This window comes from Scyliorhinus torazame, chromosome 17 (genome assembly GCF_047496885.1).
Source record: "Scyliorhinus torazame isolate Kashiwa2021f chromosome 17, sScyTor2.1, whole genome shotgun sequence".
NCBI lineage: Eukaryota > Metazoa > Chordata > Chondrichthyes > Carcharhiniformes > Scyliorhinidae > Scyliorhinus > Scyliorhinus torazame.
This window is the reverse complement of record NC_092723.1, coordinates 153,643,359-153,665,124: the sequence shown is the minus strand read 5'-3', so window position 1 is coordinate 153,665,124 and position 21,766 is coordinate 153,643,359. Positions and strand designations below refer to the sequence as shown.

The window sequence follows — 21,766 nt, the reverse complement described above, 5'->3', positions numbered from 1 at the left end:
TCTTCATAGTTACGTTTTAAAACGTCACACTCGTTGTTGGCTCTTCTGTATTATTAAATGTAAAATTGTAAATTGAGCTGCTGTTTCACCTTAAACAACAGCTCCACCCTGACTTTGCTAATGGGTGTAACTCAAGATTATTTTATGTCTTCACACCCATTATTAGCATTTGGAGAATTGCCTGCAAGCGCTGAAAAGATTAACAGGCTCAATATTGCAGTTTTAACAGCGTCATGTTCACTTGTTCAACACCTAACACGACCTCGGATAGGAAATTAAACTCAAAACTTCAACTTCAGAAACAGGCGCCCTAACGGCACTGTGGCCAGAGAGGCAAGGAAGACCCAGCACCGGCTTCTACGTCAGCCTCCTGTGGGTCATACACTGCACAGCAGTGAGAATTTACCGAGAGAGAAAACAGAAAAAATGGTGAGGTGATCTTTGTGGATCGTTTTTAATGACATTTTGGCGGCCCAATCTACACCATCTCGTGACCCATCTGCAGGTCGCGACCCCCACTTTGACAATCACTGTTATAGATGATGGGCAATTGACAAGTTCAAGACCAAAATCGATAGATTTTTCTTGGGTCAAGGTCTTAGAATCAATGAAAGCAAACATGCAGACCCAGCAAGCAATTAAGAAAGCCATTGGTATGTTGTCCTTTATTAAAAGAGGATCTGAATGTCGGAGTAAAATTGTCTTATCTGAATTATGTAGGGCCTTGGTGAGTATCGTGTGCAGTTTTGATCTCCTTACGTAAGGAAAGATATACTTGCCATTGAGTGATTGCAAATAAGGTTCTCCAAACAAATTCCTGAGATGGAGAGATTTTCCTATGAAGAGAGGTTAAATAGACTGGGCCTTTATTCTCTGGAGTTTAGAAGAATCAGAAGTGATCTCCTTCGAATGTATAAAATTCTTCCAGGCTGGACTGCCACCACCTCCCCAAATCAATGGATACGGGGCTGTTAAACTAGGCATTCAGCCATGATCTTAATCAATAGTGGAGCGGGCTCGAAGGGGTAAATGGCCTACTCTAGTTCTTAACGACCTCCCAAATGTAAGGTTCCTGGTTTGTGATCATTTCGGCTCAGACCTGGAAATGGGTGTACAACTTGGGGAGAAAATCAATCAGGCTTTTTGCTCTTGAAAGCTATTCAGTTACCCCTGCAGGAAAGTGCGCATGTGGATTCTGGAGAGAATCGAGTGGGGTTTGGCTGTGATACTATCAAACAGCCTAATAATAGCTACTGTCTCATTTGAAGCATGGCCATTTGGGTACAGTACCAAAGGCAAATGGTTTGCTTCAAACTCCCCCAGTAACCATCAGGACTTTCAGAAGGGATGGAGTTGGGAATTTAATTTAAACAGTTAGATTCTCTGAATAATAAGTTCCTGAATTCTCTGGGGGTGAACTGACTTTTAGTTATAAAAAGGTACATGGATTTGATTTCTCTCTAACTCCAAATCAATCGGTAGTGATTATATTTTCCATCTTGCACTTGTGAAGATAAATTCTTTAATGTCTTGCTATTGAGCCTTCAGGAAACAAATACTCAAGCGATTGCTTTTACCAGATGAGATGTTCTTGCATTGTGTGTGTGTGTATGTGTGTGAGTGAGAGGGAGAGCTTCTGCTCAGCTATTTTACTTGATGAGATGCTGTTGCGCTGTGTGTGTGTGTGTGTGAGGGAGAGAGAGAAAGAACAATAGTGAGTCATTATGTAAAAAGGCTGAAAGACAAATCTTCCAGTGGAGGAATTTAGGTCACGTGACAACTTTTTTTTTACTAATCCCATCACCATGGGAGCAAGCTTTGAAAAAAAAGATACACCAAATGCTCCTGATGTAAAATGGAAGTATGTGCTCAGCAATGGATAAAGGGCAGCCAGAATTGGACAGTAACTGCTTCCTCCTTCTTGACTGCTTTTGGTACTGCTGTGCTGTGAAGATGGTTAGGTGTTGGTTTGAGTGAGCTGCCTACATATCAAAGACAATTTTTAAAAAAAATCTAGGAAAGCTGGAGCACAGAAGATTGGAGAAACGGAGAGAGGTCTGTGTGTGATTTGTGTAGTCAACAAAAGGTACAGGTGAGTGGAGTAATGTCCATCTGGAGTTTTGCAGTACTGCTGAAGTGTTATATATTTTCTGTTGTTTATGATTGCCAGAGAATGTTGCCTCAGTTCCATGTAATTCTTTCTGTGGCTTTGCATATCAGTCTGCGAGTCACAGACTTCAAATGGTTAAAGATATTAAACATCGGATTTTACCTGGATATAGAATGGGCCACGTTGTCCAGAAAAGATGCTGTCAACTGTATTAATAATGCATTTGAGGGGATGCTAGTTAAGTACATCAGGAAGAAACAAAAGAAGGATATGCTGATAGAGTGAGATGAAGAAGAGTGCGAGGCAATGGATGTGGAGCATAAAAACTGGCATGGATCTATTGAGTTGAAGGGCCTGTTTCTGAGCTATAAATGTAATGTCAAAGTTATGCCATTCTGAAAATGCATTTTTTTTCAAGTGTGATTGAAGATGATTTTTCCTGATTGTGGGCCCCATACAGTCTGACCAGCTGCGAATAGGTATCTTGCTCGATGGTCTTTACTTATACCAACAAACCCTGGGAAATGGGGTGGTGCAGCTGAGAGTGAATCTGACCACCAATCAGTGTCTCACTCACAGCAGGACAGCTCACAGTGTGTTGTATATTGTGGGGAACACTGTGCTTTTACAGTCCACTTATGCTAAATTGTACAGATTGTTTTCAGTCTTTGTCTTCTGGAAATTCGATTAAAGCTTTGTAAACACATTTCAGATCTTTAAAGCAAATGTTTATTTAAAATAGTTCCTGATACAGTAACATCTTTACAAAACAAAGGATCAAAACGGCTGCCTGAAACGTTAACAATATCCCATCCTGTTGATGCCTCCTTGCAGCGCAAGGGGAGGGAAAACCTTGAGAATAGGAACGCTTGCTTCAAGTCAACAAGCCCTGTCTCTTTATCATTTTTCTTTTTTAATAAACATTTTATTGAGGTATTTCTTTGGCATTGTAACAGCAACAAAATCAACAATGTACATAACCAGGAAAATATAAACATAGTGCGCATTCCACCTCCCTCTCCCACAGGTCCTACCATTGCTTACCCCCCTGATCGACGCTAACCTAACCCCCCTTCTGCTGACGATTAATTCTCTGCGAGGAAGTCGACGAATGGTTGCCACCTCCGTGAGGCGAACCCTAACAGAGACCCTCTCATGGCGAACATAATTTTCTCCAGGCAGAGGAAGCCAGCCATGTCCGAAAGCCAGGTCTCTGATTTTGGGGGCTTTGAGTCCCTCCATGCTAGTATATGCGCCTCCGGGCTACCAGGAAAGCAAAGGCCAGAACGTCTGCCTCTTTCTCCTCCTGGATTCCCAGAACCTGTGACACCCCAAAAATTGCCACCTCTGGACTTATTGACACCCTCGTACTTAATACCTTGGACATGGCGTCGGTAAACCCCTGCCAAACTCTCCTCAGTTTTGGACATGCCCAGAATATATGGACATGGTTCGCTGGCCCCCCCCGAGCACTTCGCACACCTATCCTCCTCCCCAAAGAATCTGCTCATCCGGGCCACTGTCATGTGAGCCCGGTGAACAACTTAAATTGGATCAGGCTGAGCCTGGCACATGTTGCCATCACGTTGACCCCACCCAACGCGTCCGCCCAAAGGCCCTCCTCTATCTCTCCCCCCAGCTCCTCCTCCCACTTTTGCTTCAGCTCCTCGGTCTGCGTCTCCTCCGAACCCATAAGCTCTTTATATATGTCTGAGACGCTCCCCTCTCCTATCCATCCTCTAGAAACCACCCTATCCTGAATCCCCCTTAGCCGCAGGAGTGGGAAGGTTGGTACCTGCTTCTGCAAAAAGTCCCGTACCTGTAAATATCAGAATTCATTTCTCCCCCCGCCAATGCTAACTTCTCCTCCAGCGCCCTCATACTCGGGAAGCTTCCTTCTATAAACAAGTCCCCCATCCTCTCAGTCCCTGTTCTCCGCCAAATTCGGAACCCCCCGTCCATCCTCCCCGGGGCAAACCGGTGATTATCGCAGATTGGGGACCAGACCGACGCCCCCTCTGCTCCCACATGTTTCCTCCACTGCCCCCAGACTCTCAGGGCCGCCACCATCACTGGACTGGTGGAGTACCGCTATATTAGCTGCCCAGTAGTAATTGCTAAAATTCAGCAGCGTCAGCCCTCCATCCCCCCGACTCCGCTTGAGCATTGCCCTCTTCACGCGTGGGGACTTGCCCCCCCCACACACACACACACAAAGCCCACGATAATCTTATGATCCGCTTAAAAAAGGACCGCGGGATGAAGATGATGAGGCATTGGAAAATGAATAGGAATCTCGGGAGGACCGTCATTTTTACCGATTGAACTCTGCCTGCCAGAGACAACAGGAGCGCATCCCATCTCCTGAAATCCTCCTTCATCTGATCCACCAACTGGGCCAAGTTCAATTTATGTAGCCAGTCCCAATCCCTCTCCACATGGATACCCAAGTACCTAAAACTGTCCCTGACCACTCTGAACGTAGTTCCCCCAGTCGCCTCTCCTGACCTCTCGCCTGGACCACAAACATCTCGCTCTTCCCCATATTGAGCTTATACCCCGAAAACTGGCCGAATTCTCCTAAAATTCCCATAATTTCTTCCATCCCCTCCATTAGGACTGAGATATACAGCAGTAGGTCAGCCACATACAGCGAAACTCTGTGCTCCCCCCCCCCCCCCCGACCAACCCCTTCCAGCCCCTTGAAGCCCTCAGAGCAATTGCCAGTGGCTCTATCGCCAGCGCAAACAGCAGTGGGGAGAGGCGGCATCCCTGTCTCGTCCCTCGGTGCAGTCTGAAATAGTTTGAAGTCGTCCTGTTTGTCCGTACACTTGCAACCGGAGCCCGGTACAGCAACCTAACCCAGTCAACAAAGCCCCTTCCAAACCCGAAGCACTCCAGCACCTCCCATAAGTAATCCCACTCGACCCGGTCAAAGGCTTTTTCCGCGTCCATCACGACCACCACCTCAACCTCCCTACCTTAAGGGGGCATCATGATCACGTTTAACAGCCTTCTTACATTGGCCACCAGCTGCCTGCCCTTAACGAACCCCGCCTGATCCTCCAGTATAACGTCCGGTACACAATCCTCAATCCTGGAGGACACAATTTTGGCCAGAAGTTGGCATCTATGTTCAGCAAGGAAATCGGCCTGTAAGCCCACATAGCTCCGGGCCTTGTCCCTTTTCAGAATGAGCGAGATCATGGCCTGTGACATCGTTTGGGGCAGAGCCCTTCTTTCCTTAGCCTCGTTAAAGACCTTCATCAGCACCGGCCCCAATATTCCAGAGAACATTTTATAGAACTCGGCTGGGTACCCGTCCGGTCCCAGGGCCTTGCCCGACTGCATGGCCTTCAAACTCTCCACTATCTCCTCCAGCCCGATCGGGGCCCCCAGCCCTTCTACCAGCTCCCCATCCACCTTCGGGAAAGTCAGCCCGTCCAAAACGTGCCTCATCCCCTCCGGCCCCACAGGGGATTCTGACCTGTTCAACCTGCTATAAAAATCTCGAAAAGTCTTGCTCACCCCCGCCGAGTCCCCAACTAAGCTCCCATCCCCGTCAATAACTTTCCCTATTTCTCGAGCTGCCGCCCTCTTTCTGAGCTGCTGTGCAAGCATCCTGCTGGCCTTCTTCCCGTACTCGTAAATCGCGCCCTTCACCTTTCTGAGCTGTTCCACTGCCCTCCCGGTGGTTAACAAACCAAATTCCACCTGTAGCCTCCGGCGTTCCCTTAAAAGCCCTGTCTCTGGCGCCTCCGCTACCTCCTATCAATTCGTAGAATCTCTTTTACCAGTCGGTCCGTTTCTGCCCTATCCGTCCTGTCCCTGTGAACCCGGATCAAAATCAGTTCTCCTCTCACCACTGCCTTCAGCACTTCCCAGACCACCGCTGCTGAGATCTCCCCCGTATTTTTTACCTGCAGGTAGTTCAACATGCACTTCCTCAGCTTCTCGCACACCGCTTCGTCCGCCAACAGCCCTACATCCAACCTCCATTGCGGGCGTTGCTTGCTATCCATACTGACCTGCAGGTCCACCCAGTGCGGAGCATGGTCCGAGATCGTAATCGCCGAGTACCCCGTATCCACCACCCCTGCCAATAGGGCCCTACCTACGACAAAGGAATCTATCCAGGAATACACCTTGTGTACGTGGGAGTAAAAAGAAAATTCCTTGGCCCTCGGCTGCCTTAATCTCCATGGATCCATCAGCTTTTTGAACATACCCGCCACGTATGCCCCAGCATCTGCTCCCTCAGCTCCCTCCGGGAGCCCGACAATTCTTAAGTTCTGCCGGCGGGACCGGTTCTCAAGGTCCGCCACCTTCTCCAGGAGCCTTTTCTGCTGTTCCCGAAGCATCCCCACCTCCAGCTCCACTGCTGTTTGGTGCTCCTCTTGTTCCAGCAGCGCCTTCTCCACCTTCTGAATCGCCTGGTCCTGGGCGTCCAGTCTCCTGTCTAGCTGATCAATTGATTCTTTAATCGGGTCTAAGCATTCCCACTCCTGCCTGACAAAGCCACCCTGAATGGCCTGCATCACTGGGTCCGTTGGTCGCTGCGCTGCCACCCCAGGGGTCCGGCCCTCGGCCATACTGTCTCCCGTTGCAGCTTCAACACAGCTCGTGACTGACTTCTTGTTTCTGCCCTTTTGAGCACTTCTGGTCCTTTTCTCCATACACCGATGCGTGGAAACAGTGCCCAGTTGCCTCAGCCTTCAAATTTGCTGTTTAAAATCGGAAAAAAGTCCGGGGGAAAGGCCCAAAAGTCCAACCAGAGCGGGAGCCACCAAGTGTATGACTTACTCCTCCATAGCCGCCACCGGAAGTCCTGTCTCTTTATCATTCATTAATCCCATTTGCCCCTCTTTTCAATGCGCCCTTCAATTTCTTCTCTCCCCAGAAATGCATCCAATTGTATCAATCAAACTACAGTTCCTCTTGAATGTCCTTCCCTGGTCATTTATTTTGCAAGTTGATTACCCTTTGTGAAATTGTACCCTGGGACATTGCTTCTTAATTGTTTGAGATAATCATTTTCAGCAGTGAAATAAGGATGTTACGGGAGCGATCTAACCAAATTGGAACAGAGTCCCTTGATTAGTCAGGTGTTTCTGGCAGCGACGAGAAACACCACACTATCTGTCGGGACTCTGTTTAAATTCGGGGCCTCAGTAGGGGGAACTCGCCGTCGAGGCCACACTTAGCCCCGCTTCCTGCACTGAGGATCTCTGCTCGCCGGAACTCCTCAGTGCAGGAAGGAATCTCTTGACACCCCTGATGCAGCCCCAAACCCCCCCAAAGCCCCACCTCCCCCCGATCAGGGAGTCCTCAGGCACGCCCCGGCACCCTACCTCACATGCGCAGGGCACCCCGGAGCCCGATCCCCGGCACAGGAAAAATGCCAGTCTGGCACCTTGGTACTGCCAGCCTGGCATCCTGGCAGTACCCCTGCCAGCTGGCACTGAACGGCGCTCACCCCAGGTCTCCGAGGCGAAGGAGCTGGATCCTAACACCTCGGTTAGATCAGGGGAGTGCATGTTAGAGTGAGACTAGCTGTCTCACTCTAATATGCAGATTTGCAAAATACTGATCCTGCCCACAATGGGCAGGTTTCAAAACGTGATGTCGTGGCGCATCCGGTAGATCGCACCCTACATTTCTGAAGTGTGAGATGGTCTTGTGAGGTTGAGATGAAGCCTAATTTTTAAGGCATAATAGGAGAAGCTTCACCATGTAACCTATCAGTGTGGTCCAGATTTCCATACAAATCCCATGGTGAATGGACCGTATTTGCTCCAATAAACTATGGGCGGGATTCTCTGGTCTGCCAGCTGCGTGTTTCTCGGCCTTGCGCCGTTTGCTGGCAGCGGGATTCTGTCTACCTGCTGCATGTCAATGGGCTCTCCCATTGCAAACATCCCACGCCGCTGCACAACTCGCTGGCGGGGGTGCGCTGCCAACGGGACAATGGAATCACAACACAATTATGTTGAGTAAAGTGAAGACTTTCTGAATCTGTTGGTTTGTTATCAATAGATGAAAGTCTAAATCAACAGTTTGTATGTTTGCAAAGTTTTGTTGTGTTTTTTCTGATCCCTGAAAATATATTTTGTAAGTAGTTTTCACAGCAGAATTTGAACAAAGGAATATAGGAGCAGGAGTAGGAGATTCAGCCTATCAAGCTTGCTCCGCCATTCAGTACAGTCATAGAATCATAGAATTTACAGCGCAGAAGGAGGCCAATCGGCCCATCGAGTCTGCACCAGCTCTTGCAAAGTCTTAAGTCCACACCTCCACCCTATCCCCGTAACCAGTAACCCCATCTAACCTTTTAGGACACCGTATCCCCGTAACCCAGTAACTCCACCTATCCTTTTTGGATACTAAGGACAATTTAGTATGGCCAATCCACCTAACCTGCACATCTTTGGACTGTGGGAGGAAACCGGAGCACCCGGAGGAAACCCATGCAGACACGGGGAGAACATGCAGACTCCGCACAGACAGTAATCTAAGCCTGGAATCGAACCTGGGACCCTGGAGCTGTGAAGCAACAGTGCTAACCACTGTGCCACTGTGCCGGATCATGGTTGATCATTCACTTCAATTACTTTTTCCCCACACTACACCATATTCCCCTAATGTCATTGGTATTTAGAAAACTGTCAATCTCCGTTTTATACATACACAATGACTGAGCTTCCACAGCCCTCTGAGGTAGAGAATTCCAAAGATTCATAACTCTCTGTGTAAAAATATTTCTCCTTATCTCGTTCCTAAATGGAGTGTCGTCCCTCCTTTTGTCATATCTAAAATCTACAAATATTTCAAGTGGACTGTCCTTCTATTGTTTGAATCACACCCTGCCTGTTATACTGTCTGGGTACATCTGCAGTGAGCAACACAGGAGAAGACCATTCAGTCCCTCAAAGGTGTTGCAGCATTCAATGAGATCATTGCTGTTCTGTGACCTAACTCCATGTACCCACCTTTGTCCCATGCCCTGAAATCCTATGGTGAACAGAAATCTATCAAAATTAGATTCATAGGGCAAGATTTTCCAGTTCCACCCTCCCTGAGACCGGAAATTCCCACTGAGGTCAACGGATCTTTCAATGGCCCATCAAATTTTCTGCCCCGTCAAGAACGATTCCCACGGATGGCGGGAATGGAAAGTTTACCCCAAAGTGTTTTTCCAACTTTGTTTTATTGTTTTTTACATAAAGGTACATCGTATAATACAGGCAAAGAAAACGTTAGAAGAAAAGGGGGTGAAAAATCACACACAAAAAAAGAGGAATAGACAGAATTACCTGCATTCAACGAGCCTGCCATTCCTTTAACTGTTGACTACTGACCTTGCTGCAGCTAATAAACCTTACTACTACTCATAAACAGTTACCAATAACAATATACCTTACTACTTGTGGTAGGCTATATTAAGGGTATCGCGGTACCTAGGTGGGATGTACCTTATATTGTAGTATGTGTGGTGGAACCTGCCTGCTGGTTCCACCCAGCAGGCGGAGCATAAGAGTCTGTGTTTCACCCACAGCAGTCATTCTGTACCGGAGCTGCTGGGGTAACTACTTGTTCATTAAAGCCTTCAATTGGACTACAATCTCGCTTCAGTAGTGATTGATCGTGCGCCACTACTATTAATAAACCTTACCAATACTAATAAACTTTACTGATACAGATAAACCCTAATAATACTTAATGCACTTTACTCGTAGCAATAGACCTTACTTTAAATGAAAGAAAGATAAGACCCCCTCATTTATTCCTAGTTTTAGGTAAGATAAATAGGAAATACTCACCAGCTAATCATCTACTTGTTTCCCTGTGATGTTACATCTCAATTTTTCTTTCCGAACATGGGCTCTGAATTCTTAAACTGGTTCCTGGTTACAGGTGACAGTGGCTCTGCTGTGTTTCACTCTTTCTTGCTGCTCTCACCCTCTCCTGCACTGTTTTATGCCCACTGTGTTCTCGCTCATACGCAATGCTCTTGCAGTGAACTTTTGCTCCCTCCTGGTTAGCTGTTTATGCCCCCACTGAATTCTCGCTCCTTCCCGCCGCTCTCACGGTGAACCTCGCTCCCTCCTGTGCTGCTTTATGCCCCAATCCTTCCTGCTGCTCTCGCAATGAACTCTTGATCTCACCTGCACTGTTTTATGCCTTGCTCTGTTCTCACTTCTTCCCCACTCTAAAAACTGACACAGAATTATTCAGCATTTTTTTTCGCTCTTGGGATGTATCACTGGCAAGAGCAGCATTTACTACCTATCCCGAATTGGTCTCAAGAAGCTTATGGTGAGCCACTTGTTTGAACCACTGCAGTCCATGTGGTGTGCTTCAGTGCTGTTAGGGAGGGTGCACCAGGATTTAGATTTTAGCAACAATGAAGGTATGCCACTTCCATATTTTCATTGACAGTATCACCATTGTCAGTTCTTAGCATTCATTGGTCCTGATCACCCTTTTTTCCTCATGTAATTAAAATGTTTTTATTGGCTTTGATATATCCCTTGACAGCTTATTTTTATACTCTTTTGTAGCCCTTACTGTTTTTCACCCCTTGCCATTCATGGTATCTTCCCATCACCAGGATCAATATTGTTTTTGCGTTTTTGTATGCTTTTTCTGTAGTTTTACTCTGTCTCTTACTTCTTTAGATAGCCATGGTTTGGTTTTGGCAAGTAGAGCTCTTGCTCCTTTGGGGTATAAACTGGTTCTCTATTGTATTACATTTGTTTTTTAACACCTTGTTCTGATCTTCTATCACTTTACCCATTACAGATTTTCTCAGTTTACTATGGGTAGTCTCTTCCATTATATTGAAGTCAGTCTTACCTAAAAGAAGGATCCAAGTAATAGAACAGAAAATGCTGGAAATACTAGTCGCTGTTTCACATTTCTGCCATTCAAACACTACGTTGAACTCAATCATATATTAGATTAGATCACTATTAGATTAATGTTCACGTATCATTAAGTTATTAAGTAAATCTAGCTCTTTACTCATTACTAAATTAAATGTGACATGCCCCCTTGTCTACAGGACATATTCCAGAAATCTATCCCAAATCAAGACATTTGCTACCTTTCTCGTGTTCTGCTTATTTCATTTTAGATGGAAATTATAATCCTCCATTAAATCCACTCTGCCTTTATTATGTGTTTGTCTAATCAGCCATGTCTCTTTAATAGCTACCATCTAGCATATTCTCCAAGCTGAATTTTCATCTGCAATTCATTCCATTTACTCTTTTTAAAAAATAAATTTAGAGTACCCAATTATTTTTTTCCAATTAAGGGGCAATTTAGCATGGCCAATCCATCTAACCTGCACATCTTTGGGTTGTTGGGGTGAAATCCACGCAGACCTGGGGAGAATGTGCAAACTCCACACAGACAGTAACCCGGGCCGGGAACGAACCCGGGTCCTTAGCGCCGTAGGCAGCAGTGCTAACCATTGCGCCACCGTGCCACCCTCTTACATTTACTCATTTCTGCCGAAACAGAGAGAGAATAGTGTCCATATGACCTTTGAGTGAATGCTCTTTCTTGATGATACATCTGGTGACCTTCAAATGCTGTACCACAAGGTCAACAGTGGGTGGAATTGCCCCAGAAATCGGCAGTCCAATTTCAGGCGGGGGAAGCAGTGTTTGACCCACCAACGGCATTGGCAGTTTTTCCGCCATATCGTGCGGTGCTTTCTTCTTAGATTGCAGAGGCACAGGTTTCACATAGGATCGCTGGCCTCTGATTCTGCCCGCCATGACCTCAGAGCTTCAGTAATCCAGGCATTATATTTAAACACTACCACGGCACAGAACTAGCACTCTTCAAACGATAGGAAGCTGATGGGAACTGATGGCTGCCAAAGCCATGAAACATGCTGTTTCTAAGAACACCTTGCTCGAATGCCTAACAGACATTGCGGAGGCCTGCTGCGATGTCCTCTACCCCCCTGCTCTAGGTGAAGACCTTCAAGGAAGGCTACCAATTCAGCATGTGAGGTGACAGCAGTGGTGGTCAGTGCCAATGCTCTCCAAAAGAGGACAGCCACCCGACACCGAAAGAGGATGAATGATGTCCTCCATTCTGCCAGGGTAAGTCACTCTTCTCATCATTTTGAATTAACACACTCACAGACGCATCACACATCCACAGGCATCTCAATGCCAGCTCAAGGGACACCACCACTAACTCTCCCAGACACACCTTCATCCCCCAATGAATGTCCTCATTCCGTCTATGCTCGCATTCACCACCCACATATGCCAGTCATCCTTATCATCTGGCAGGCATCCTGCTTATTCTCTCTCCAGATGTCTTCATGAAGGACAAGCTGGCACACAACAAGAGGGAGCGGTCCCAGACTGGTGGAGGAATGATCATACTCAAAGTCCTGACAGACTTTTACGACAGAGTGATTCAGCTGCCGAGCGAGGGTGTGGGCTGTTTATATGCTGGCTGTGAGGTTGGCGGTGCTTAACCAAGTGAGAATCCTGCACTGCCACATCCATACTGTGATTGATCTCTTCAGTTTCACAGGCTGCTGCCATGCACTAATGATCTTTCCTTTCTTTTGCAGGCACACCAGGGAAGTAGCCAAGAGCATCCACGAGCCAGGTCTTGGACTCCAGCCCGAGAAGACCACAGACGAGGAATCAACAGATACCAACATTGTTGGCCCATCACAGCATTCACCCACATCTTTCAGCAACGCAGAGACACACACCTTGGTAGGATCTAGCTCGAGAGTGGCCTCAGGGTCACAGTCTGGTGAGCAGCCTGTGTGGACCCTGCAGCCTGTGTGGACTCTGGAAATTGTCCTGGATCTGTGACTGGCTGAGAATGTAGGAGTCGTGAATGCACCCTGGGAATCGTGCACAGACTTGCAGGATGTGATTGAAATGATCACAGACCAGCTGAACTTTCAGCGAGTGGGAGACCTTGCAGATGACTGAGTTGGCTGCTTGTCGCTGCAGAGATCTGAGTGCCACGTGAGTGCAGCCAATGACATCCTGCGCCTGTGGGAAACCAGAGATCTCGGCAAATCACAGCACTCATGCTTCTTGGTTTGCCTGACACTGGTCAAAGGTCACAAAGGTGGTGTCTGCGACCCCCTGGATGCACTTGTGTGGATGCTTACAAGATCCTACAGAGGTCACCTGTGGATCTCTAGAAGGAGCTACTGGCGTAAAAATTGATCCCTGCGGTAACTTTTACGGAAACTGGCAGTGGAAGCCCTCCAAATCCCCATGGCACCAAATCCTGCAACAGGTGGCATATGTGACCAACCAGTTCCCTAGTATTCGGTAATTGGTTCTGCAGGAATGACAAGTGTTGTCTATAGATCCTGGATCTACTAATGCCCTTGTGAGCAATGGCTCTCCGGGGTTCATACTCTGCACATGGAGGGGGCCTTGTCATGCCTTGCTCTTGAGCGTTTTGCGCTTGCCTTTGATGAGCCAAGCACCGCAGTTGGGTTCTTCTCCATCTTCTCTCCTGCCTATAAGCAATGAGGTAGACTGCGAGATCACCGGGTTTCATCTTCCTCATTGGATGGTTTCCTCACTGCTGTATCAAAAAGAGAAACGTGACAGTCAATTTGAGTCTGCTAAGGAGATTGAACAGGTAAAAAGGCATGGGTGACCACAGGCAGAATGGAGGAAGACAGGTAGTGCAGGAGTCCCCTGTGGCCATCCCCCTTTCTAGCAGATATACCGTTTTGGATCCTGTTGGGGGAGATGACTGTGCAGGGGAAAGCAGTGGTAGCCAACTTCATGACACCATGGGTGGGTCTACTGCAAAAGATGGGAGAGAGAAGAATGGCAGGGCTATAGTGGTAGGGGATTCAATTGTGAGGGGAGACAAGCGTTTCTATGGTCACAAAAGAGACTCCAGGATGGTATGTTGCCTACCTGGTACCAGGGTCAGGGATGCCACTGAATGGCTGCAGGGCATTCTAAAGAGGAAGGGCAAACAGACAGATATTCTGATACATATTGGTACCAATGATATAGATAGAAAAGGGGATGAAGTCCTGCAAACAGAATTTAGGGAGCTAGGAAATAAATTTAAAAACAGGACCCAGAAGGTAGTAATCTCTGGATTACTGCTAGTGCCATGTGCTATTGAGTATAGACATAGGAGATTAGTCCAGATGAATGCGTGTCTGAAGAGATGGTGCAGGAGGGGGGGCTTTGGATTTCTGGGACAGTGGGACCATTTTGGGGGATGGTGGGACCTGTACAAGGCGGGCAGGTTGCCCCTGAACCGAAATGGGACCAGTGTCCTTGCAGGGAGGTTTTCTAGTGTTGTTGGGGAGGATTTAAACTAACTTGGCAGGAGGATGGGATCCTGAGAAAGGGTTCAGCAGAAGGAGATTACAGCCAAAATGAGACAGCAAGTGAGTCAGGAAGGCATAGAAGTTATAGGCCAGTTAAATCACAAGGGAGTTTGGCAAGATTGGATGGTATTTATTTTAATGCAAAGAGTCTGACAAACAAGGCAAATGAGTTGAGTGCACAAATTAAAACATGGGGTATGATGTCATTGATGTCATTGAGATTTGGTTGAGAGAGGGGTAGGATTGGCAGTTCAGTATTCCAGGATATAGGATTTTCAGGTGAGACAGGGAAGGAGGTAAAAGAGGAGGGAGTATTGCTATTTTGATCAGGGAATCAATTAGAGCAGTAATGAGGGATAACATCTCAGAAGGCTCTTCAAATGATGCCATATGGGTAGAACTTAAAAAACGATCACCAGTGTGGTGCCATTAGTCAAGAAGGGAGGAAGGGGTGAACTAGGCAGCTACAGACCAGTCAGTCTAACCTCAGTGGTGGGGAAACTATTGGAGGCAATTCTCAGAGACAAAATTAATCTGTATTTGGAGAGGCAAGGATTAATCCAAACAGTCAGCATGGTTTTGTTAAAGGGAGGTCATGTTTCACCAACTTCATTGAAGGTTTCAAAGAGGCGACCAGGTGGGCAGATGAGGGCAATGCATTTTATGTAGTCTACTTGGATTTCAGCAAGACTTTTGATAAGGCCCCACATGGGAGACTGACAGTGATGATAAGACCCCATGGGATCCAAGGAAATTTAGCAAATTGGATCCAGAATTGACTGAGTGGCAGGAAGCAGAGGGTGATGGTTGAGGGTCATTAGCCTGACTAGAAGACTGTGTCCAGTGGCGTCCCTTGGGGATCAGTGTTGGGGCCCTTGCTGTTTGTGGCTTATATAAATGTTTTAGACTTGAATGTAGGAAGGTTGATCAGTAAATTCGGGGATGATATGAAAATTGGTGGGGTAGTAAATAATGAAGATGATAGCCTTAGATTACAGAAAGAAATAGACGGGCTGGTCGGATGGACTGATCAATGGCAAATGGAATTCAATCTGGATTAGTGTGAGGTGATGCACTTGAGCAGGACCAACAAAACAAGGGAACACATGGCGAAAGGCTGAACCCTGGAAAGCACAACGGATCAGATAGACATTGATGTACATGTACACCAGTCTCTTAAGGTAGCAGGGCAGGTGGATAAAGTGGTTAGGAAGGCATGTGGTAAACTTGTCTTTATTAGCTGAGGCATAGTGTTTAAGAGCACGGAGGTTATGTTGGAACTGTATAAAATGTTGGTTAAGCCACAGCTGGAGTATTGTGTACAGTTATGGAATCCACATTATAGGAGGAATGTGACCGCACTGGGAAGGATGCCAAGGAGGTTTACCAGGATAATAATAATGATAATCTCTTATTGTCACAAGTAGGCTTCAATGAAGTTACTGTGAAAAGCCCCTAGTCGCCACATTCCGGCTCCTGGTTGGGGAGGCTGGTACGGGAATTGACCCCGCCCTGCTGGCCTTGTTCTGCATTGCAAGCCAGCTGTTTAGCCCACTTTGCTAAACCAGCCCCATGTTGCCTGGGCTGGAGAGTTTTCTTATGAAGATAGATTGGATAGACTGGGGCTGTCTTCCTTGAAGCAGAGGAGACTGAGGGAGGACATGGTTGAGAGGTATAAAATTCTGAGAGGCGTAGATAGAGTAGACAGGAAGAAACGTTTCCCCTTGGTGGAGGGATCAATGACCAGGAGGTATAGATTTAAGATAAGGAGCAAGAGGTTTTGAGGAGATGTGAGGAAAAACCTTTTCACCCAGAGGGTGATGAGAATCTGGAATTCACTGCCTGAAAGGGTGGTGGAGGCAGAGACTCTCATAACATGCAAGAAGTATTTAGATAGTATTTAGGCCTTTTGATGACTAGGCCTGCAAGGTTACAGGCCAGTGCTGGACAATGGGATTAAAGTAATTAGGTGGTTGTTTTTTACCAGCACAGCCACGATGGGCCAAAGGGCCTTTTATGTGCTGTAGATCTCTTTGACTCTATGAGCAATCTTTTTCAAGTCATCGCCTGTGGCTGCCTCTCAAGGTCCCTTTCTGCATGCACAGAGTCCTGACCACCACATGGATGCTCAATGTTTAGTGTGCATGTTGGTTGGGCAATGCCCCCCCCAACACTGTCCTACACCACATGGGCAAGTGGCAACAGCTTCAGCCACCCAATTCCATTCTAAGCTCTCATTTCAGGCACAAGCATCGTCCTAACCTGCACTCCAAGACCTTGCATTTTGTTTGGACCATAGGGAGCATTTGTCAATGTATATTTTAACATGAATCAAGGAGTTCGGAGGGCATCCCTCGATCAGTGTTACATGGCCAACTTTCTGCGGGGATCCTCAAGCTTGCCCAGTCACCCAATGGTTCTGCCCGACCATTGCACTCATTGGATTCTGAACTCTGCGCATGAGGGGTTAAATGTAGAGCAGCAATCATTGGCACTCTGACATTAATGCTACTTGAGTGGGCACAATTACTTAACTAACTGATTCCAAGTGTGTCAATTGAGCTCAAACTAAACAATGCCGGCTACAAAAGTGTGTCCATGTTTGACATGTTTTTCCATTTGCTGGCTGTTTTCTTCACACACACACACATGCACGCAACGCCCCCACCCCACCCACACACTGTTCCCTGTGCCCTGGGGTTCTCATGCCTCCCTTCTCGCCTGCACTGTTCCACTTGCCCTGGAGTCCTTCCACACTGTTCACCATGCCCAGGATTCCTTTGCCTCCCTTCTCCCCTGCACCATTGCCTATGACTTGGTATTCCCATGCCTCCCTTCTCCTTGTCACTGTTGCTCATGCCATGGCTTCACAAGGCAGCCACAAAGAAGCTGCTGTGGATACTTGCCAGTGACCCCCCTCCCTCCCCCCTCCCTCCCTACGAAACCGCAGAGCTGCTTCCTTTCATTGGAATTCTCCTGAGCACTGCGCTAGGTTGAGTGCACTCACCTCCAAGTTCCCTTCAAAGTTCAGGTCGGCACATGCACGCCTTTTAAAGCCAGTTGTACATCACAACATTCTGAAATCACTCCAACGTGAGATTTAAGTTTGACTGGGGGGAGGCAACTACAATGAGATGAACATTTATTATAATTATGTTCTCAACATTCAACAGTGAGAAATGTGGCATGCCATTGATGTGGGAGGGAATAATTGCATCCTGGCTTTCGGCTACTGGAAACGGACCGGGGGCCTTCTCGTCACTGATATGGAGTTTGTTTAAATTTATTCACTTGTCAAGCTTGTTGATACCAAAATTATTACTAGCAAGGAGATGGTGCCAGACTAGCTGAGAAGCACGATTCGCACAGTAGCTCCATTTGTCTAAAGATGTTGCTTCTTCTGCATAATACTATTTTGGGATCTATTTTATTGGTGATATACAACAAAATGATTTTCTCACTTAAATTTCAGCAAAAAACTTTGCGTAGCCTTTCTGCGCAATTTCAAAATGGAGTAAGGGCAGTTTTTGTGGTGAGATGGGCCAAAGGCCTTGGCACCTCGGTTAACAGTGAATGGTCTCACCTTATCAGTCTGGGCTGGGTTCACAAGGTAAATGAACAGTGATTGACTGACTGTGCAGTCGGCCTGTGACTGGTTAGTAAAACCTGAATGTTTGGGATTGTTCACAGATTTCAAAACACTCAAAGGATTAGCGGAACTGTAGATGATAAGTTTCACAATCGGGTATAAACTGCCAAAATCTCAAGAGTTTTTTAATCACGCCTCTCTCCCGCAGTTTAGTGACAAAGCTAATAATTTCCCTCCGCTCCAACTTTCCATTTTACTATAAAAGTTAATAACACAAGTGGTCTGTGTCTGAGCACCCCCAGGACCACTGTGTCGCCTGTCCTTCTGGCACACTCCCTTCATATTGTTTTAATTTTTATTTAATATTTCCCTCTTGCTTTTTAAATACCTACTTTGATTTGCCTTGGTCTGAGCCTTTCTGCCGTGATTTGGGATGGAGCCGAGGTGTAAACCATCTTCCAGCCCAAAATAAATAGAATGCTGTGTACTTTATTTTAAAAAGCTTTTCTGTGTGTTTTATGCTATCAAAGGGGAAGATTTTAGTGCTGGGGAATGAAACATTTTGCAATCGAGAAACCTGACTGATTTAAAATTTGCTACGGTCACATTGTTTACGGTGAATGGGATGTGGAAACTTAATGCTTACTTGCACCCTGAGGCAACCTGTGCTCACACCCAAAACAGGCTAGCGTCTCATTACAATCTTTAAATCAGGATCCCACCGAACACTCCCAGGGGAATGTGAATTTGAGTTAACAAGTTTTAAGGATATATTTATTCTCATTGGTTACATATCGCATGTGTTAGTAATTAATTAAAATGCTTAATTTAAATGGACAGTACACAGTTATCAACATATACTCAGCATTCTTTCTGTCAAGTTATTACAAAGCTATGACTAAACTAGGCTTCAATTCAAATCCATTCAAAGTTATTTATTTATTATTTTAATATCGTGGTCTGGACAAAAAGGGGCAACTATCATGAGTTGAAATGTTTAGTTTTGCTTCCTTAATACTCCCAGGCGTGGATTGTGACAATATAATCACAGTCAGGAGAGGCCATCAATGAGAAGGACCCAGAACAATGTAGATCATGCAGACCAATCTCCCTCCTAAATGTTGACGCCAAATTGCTGGCCAAGATTTTGGCCTCAAGAATAAAAGATTGTGTTCCGGGGGTGATAGGGGAGGATCAGACGGGATTTGTCAAAGGTAGGCAGTTGGCCAACGTTAGGAGGCTCTTGAATGTCATCCTGATGCTCTCCAAGGGGAGGGATGTGGTCGTGGACGTGGAGAAGGCCTTCGACTGTGTGGAGTGGAAGTATCTGTGGGAGGTCCTGGGGCGGTTTGGGTTTGGGCAGGGTTTTGCAGACTGTGTCCGGTTGCTGTACCAGGCGCCGGCGGCGAATGTGCGGACGAACCGAGTGAGCTCGGAATATTTTAGACTGAGCCGGGGGACGACTCAGGGATGTTCACTTTCCCCACTGTTGTTTGCCTTCGCTATAGAGCCATTGACGATGATGCTGAGAGCGTCAAAGGACTGGAAGGGGCTAGTTCGGGTGGGGGGGTGGAACACAGGGTCTCGTTATATACGGACGACCTACTCCAGTATATTCCTGACCCATTATGGGGAATGGTAGAGATTATGCGGATCTTAGGGGAATTTGGCCGGTTCTCAGGGTATAAATTGAATATGGGAAAAAGTGAGGTTTTTGTGATCCAGGCGAGGGGGCAGGGGAGGAGGTTGAGGGTGTTGCCGTTTAAAGTGGTTGGAGGGAGTTTTCGATACTTGGGAATTCAGGTGGCACGGGGATGGGAGCAGCTACATAAATTAAATCTGGCCCGGTTAGTTGAGCAAATGAAGGAGGACTTTCGGAGGTGGGACATGCACCCGTTGTCCTGGCTGGGAGGGTGCAGACCATAAAGATGACGATTCGCCCGAGATGTCTCCCTATTTTTATACCAAAGGCCTTTTTTAAGCGGGTTAATGCGGTGATCTCTGGGTTTGTGTGGGTGGGTAAAACCCCGCAGCAAGTAAGGAAGGTGCTGTTGGAGCAGGGCCAAGGGGGGGAGGGTTGGCCCTGCTGAACTTTAGGAATTACTACTGGGCGGCAAATATATCCATGATCAGGAAGTGGGTAGTGGGGGAGGGGTCGGTATTGGAACGGGTGGAGGCGGCATCTTGTTGGGGCACAAGTTTAGGGGCACCGGTAACGTCACCTCTTCCGTTCTCACCGACCCGGTAATCCACAGGCCCGGTGGTGGTGGCGGCCCTGAGAGTTTGGGGGCAATGGTGGAAGCATATGGGAGTGGAGGGGGCGTCGGTGTGGGCTCCAATTTGTGGCAATCACCGGTTTGTGCTGGGGAGGTTGGATGGGGGTGGGTTTCAGAGGTGGCAGAGAGCAGGTATTGAGAGGCTGGGGGATCTGTTTATCGATAGGAGCTTTCCTCGTTTGGAGGATTTGGAGGAGGAGTTTGAATTGCCGGGTGGGAATGGGTTCCGCTATCTGCAGGTGAGACTTTGTATGAAGGCAGAGTTCGACCTTTCCGCTTCTACTGCCACAGGGGATACAAGACAAGGTAGTTTCTAAAACGGGGGAGGGGTAGGTCTCGGAAATTTATAAAGAGCTTATGGACTGGAAAGGAACCCAGATAGGGGAGGTGAAGTGTAAGTGGGAAGATGAGTTGGGTATGAGGCAGGTCTGCGGGAGGATGCTCTGAGCAGGGTCAACGCGTCCTCATCATGTGCCAGGCTCAGCCTGATACAATTCAAGGAGGTTCACCGGGCACACATGCTGGTAGTCCGGATGAGCAGGTATTTTGGGGTAGAGGACAGGTCTGTGAGGTGCGCAGGAGGGCCCGCAAATCATGTCCACATATTTTGGGCATGTCCGAAGCTTAGAGGATTCTGACAGGGATTTGCCAGGGTCATGTCCACGGTGCTAAAAACGAGGGTGGCGCCAAGTCCAGAGGTGGCGCTTTTTGGAGTGTCGGAAGACCCGGGAGTCCAGGAGGTGAGAGAGGCTCTCTTTGGTAACCCAGAGGCGGATCTTATTAGCATGGAGGGACTCGGAGACCCCAAAATCGGGGGTATGGGTTAGTGACATGGCCGGGTTTCTCAGGCTTGAGAAAATGAAGTTCGCCCGGAGAGGGTCAGTGTTAGGGTTCGTCCGGGGGTGGCAGCCGTTTATCGACTTCTTCGGGGAAAACTAAACAGTTAGCAGATACAATAAAGGGGCGGTGGGGGAGTTAGGGAATGAGGGGGGTAGGGGGAGTTTTTTTAGATATACTTTTAAATAGTGTTGCATTTCTATCAATGTATGTATATGATTCTGTGCTTAATATTGGGACTGGATTAACTGAGAAAAAGTCAGGATTTAGTGCTAAAATCCCTGGTCATGATTCATCGATAAATCTACAGTAATAATTCATGATCTAGTCAGGATTCATTAACAGATCTACCACCTTGATTCATTCATATCTCTAGTCATAATTCATCAATAGGTCACAATTAGTCTTGCTTCATTGACTGATCTATACTTTTGATTCATTCATAGCTCTACCATCCTGATTCATTCATAGATCTTGTCATAATTGATAAATAGATCAAATTATGATTCACTGATGGATTTGGGTGCGATTCAACCACCAAGTTGTGCATAGCGCGGATCTGGGTGCGCCGGTAAAATAGCAGGAAA

At 47.0% G+C, this 21,766-nt stretch overlaps 1 protein-coding gene across 8 annotated transcripts in view; it reads left to right on the top strand.

Annotated features, from left to right (window-relative positions):
- The window catches only part of LOC140394261 (ankyrin-repeat and fibronectin type III domain-containing 1-like), a 1,262,745-nt gene that overhangs the window by 952,170 nt on the left and 288,809 nt on the right, over positions 1 to 21,766 (top strand). For 2 of the 8 annotated variants that reach the window (XM_072481313.1, XM_072481310.1), the window contains exon 1: positions 1,819 to 2,092. The exons of the other annotated variants lie outside the window; for them this stretch is intronic. The gene's annotated coding sequence lies outside the window, so the exon portion shown is untranslated. Of the gene's footprint in view, positions 1 to 1,818; positions 2,093 to 21,766 lie in introns of those variants that run through there. 8 annotated transcript variants of the gene reach the window in all.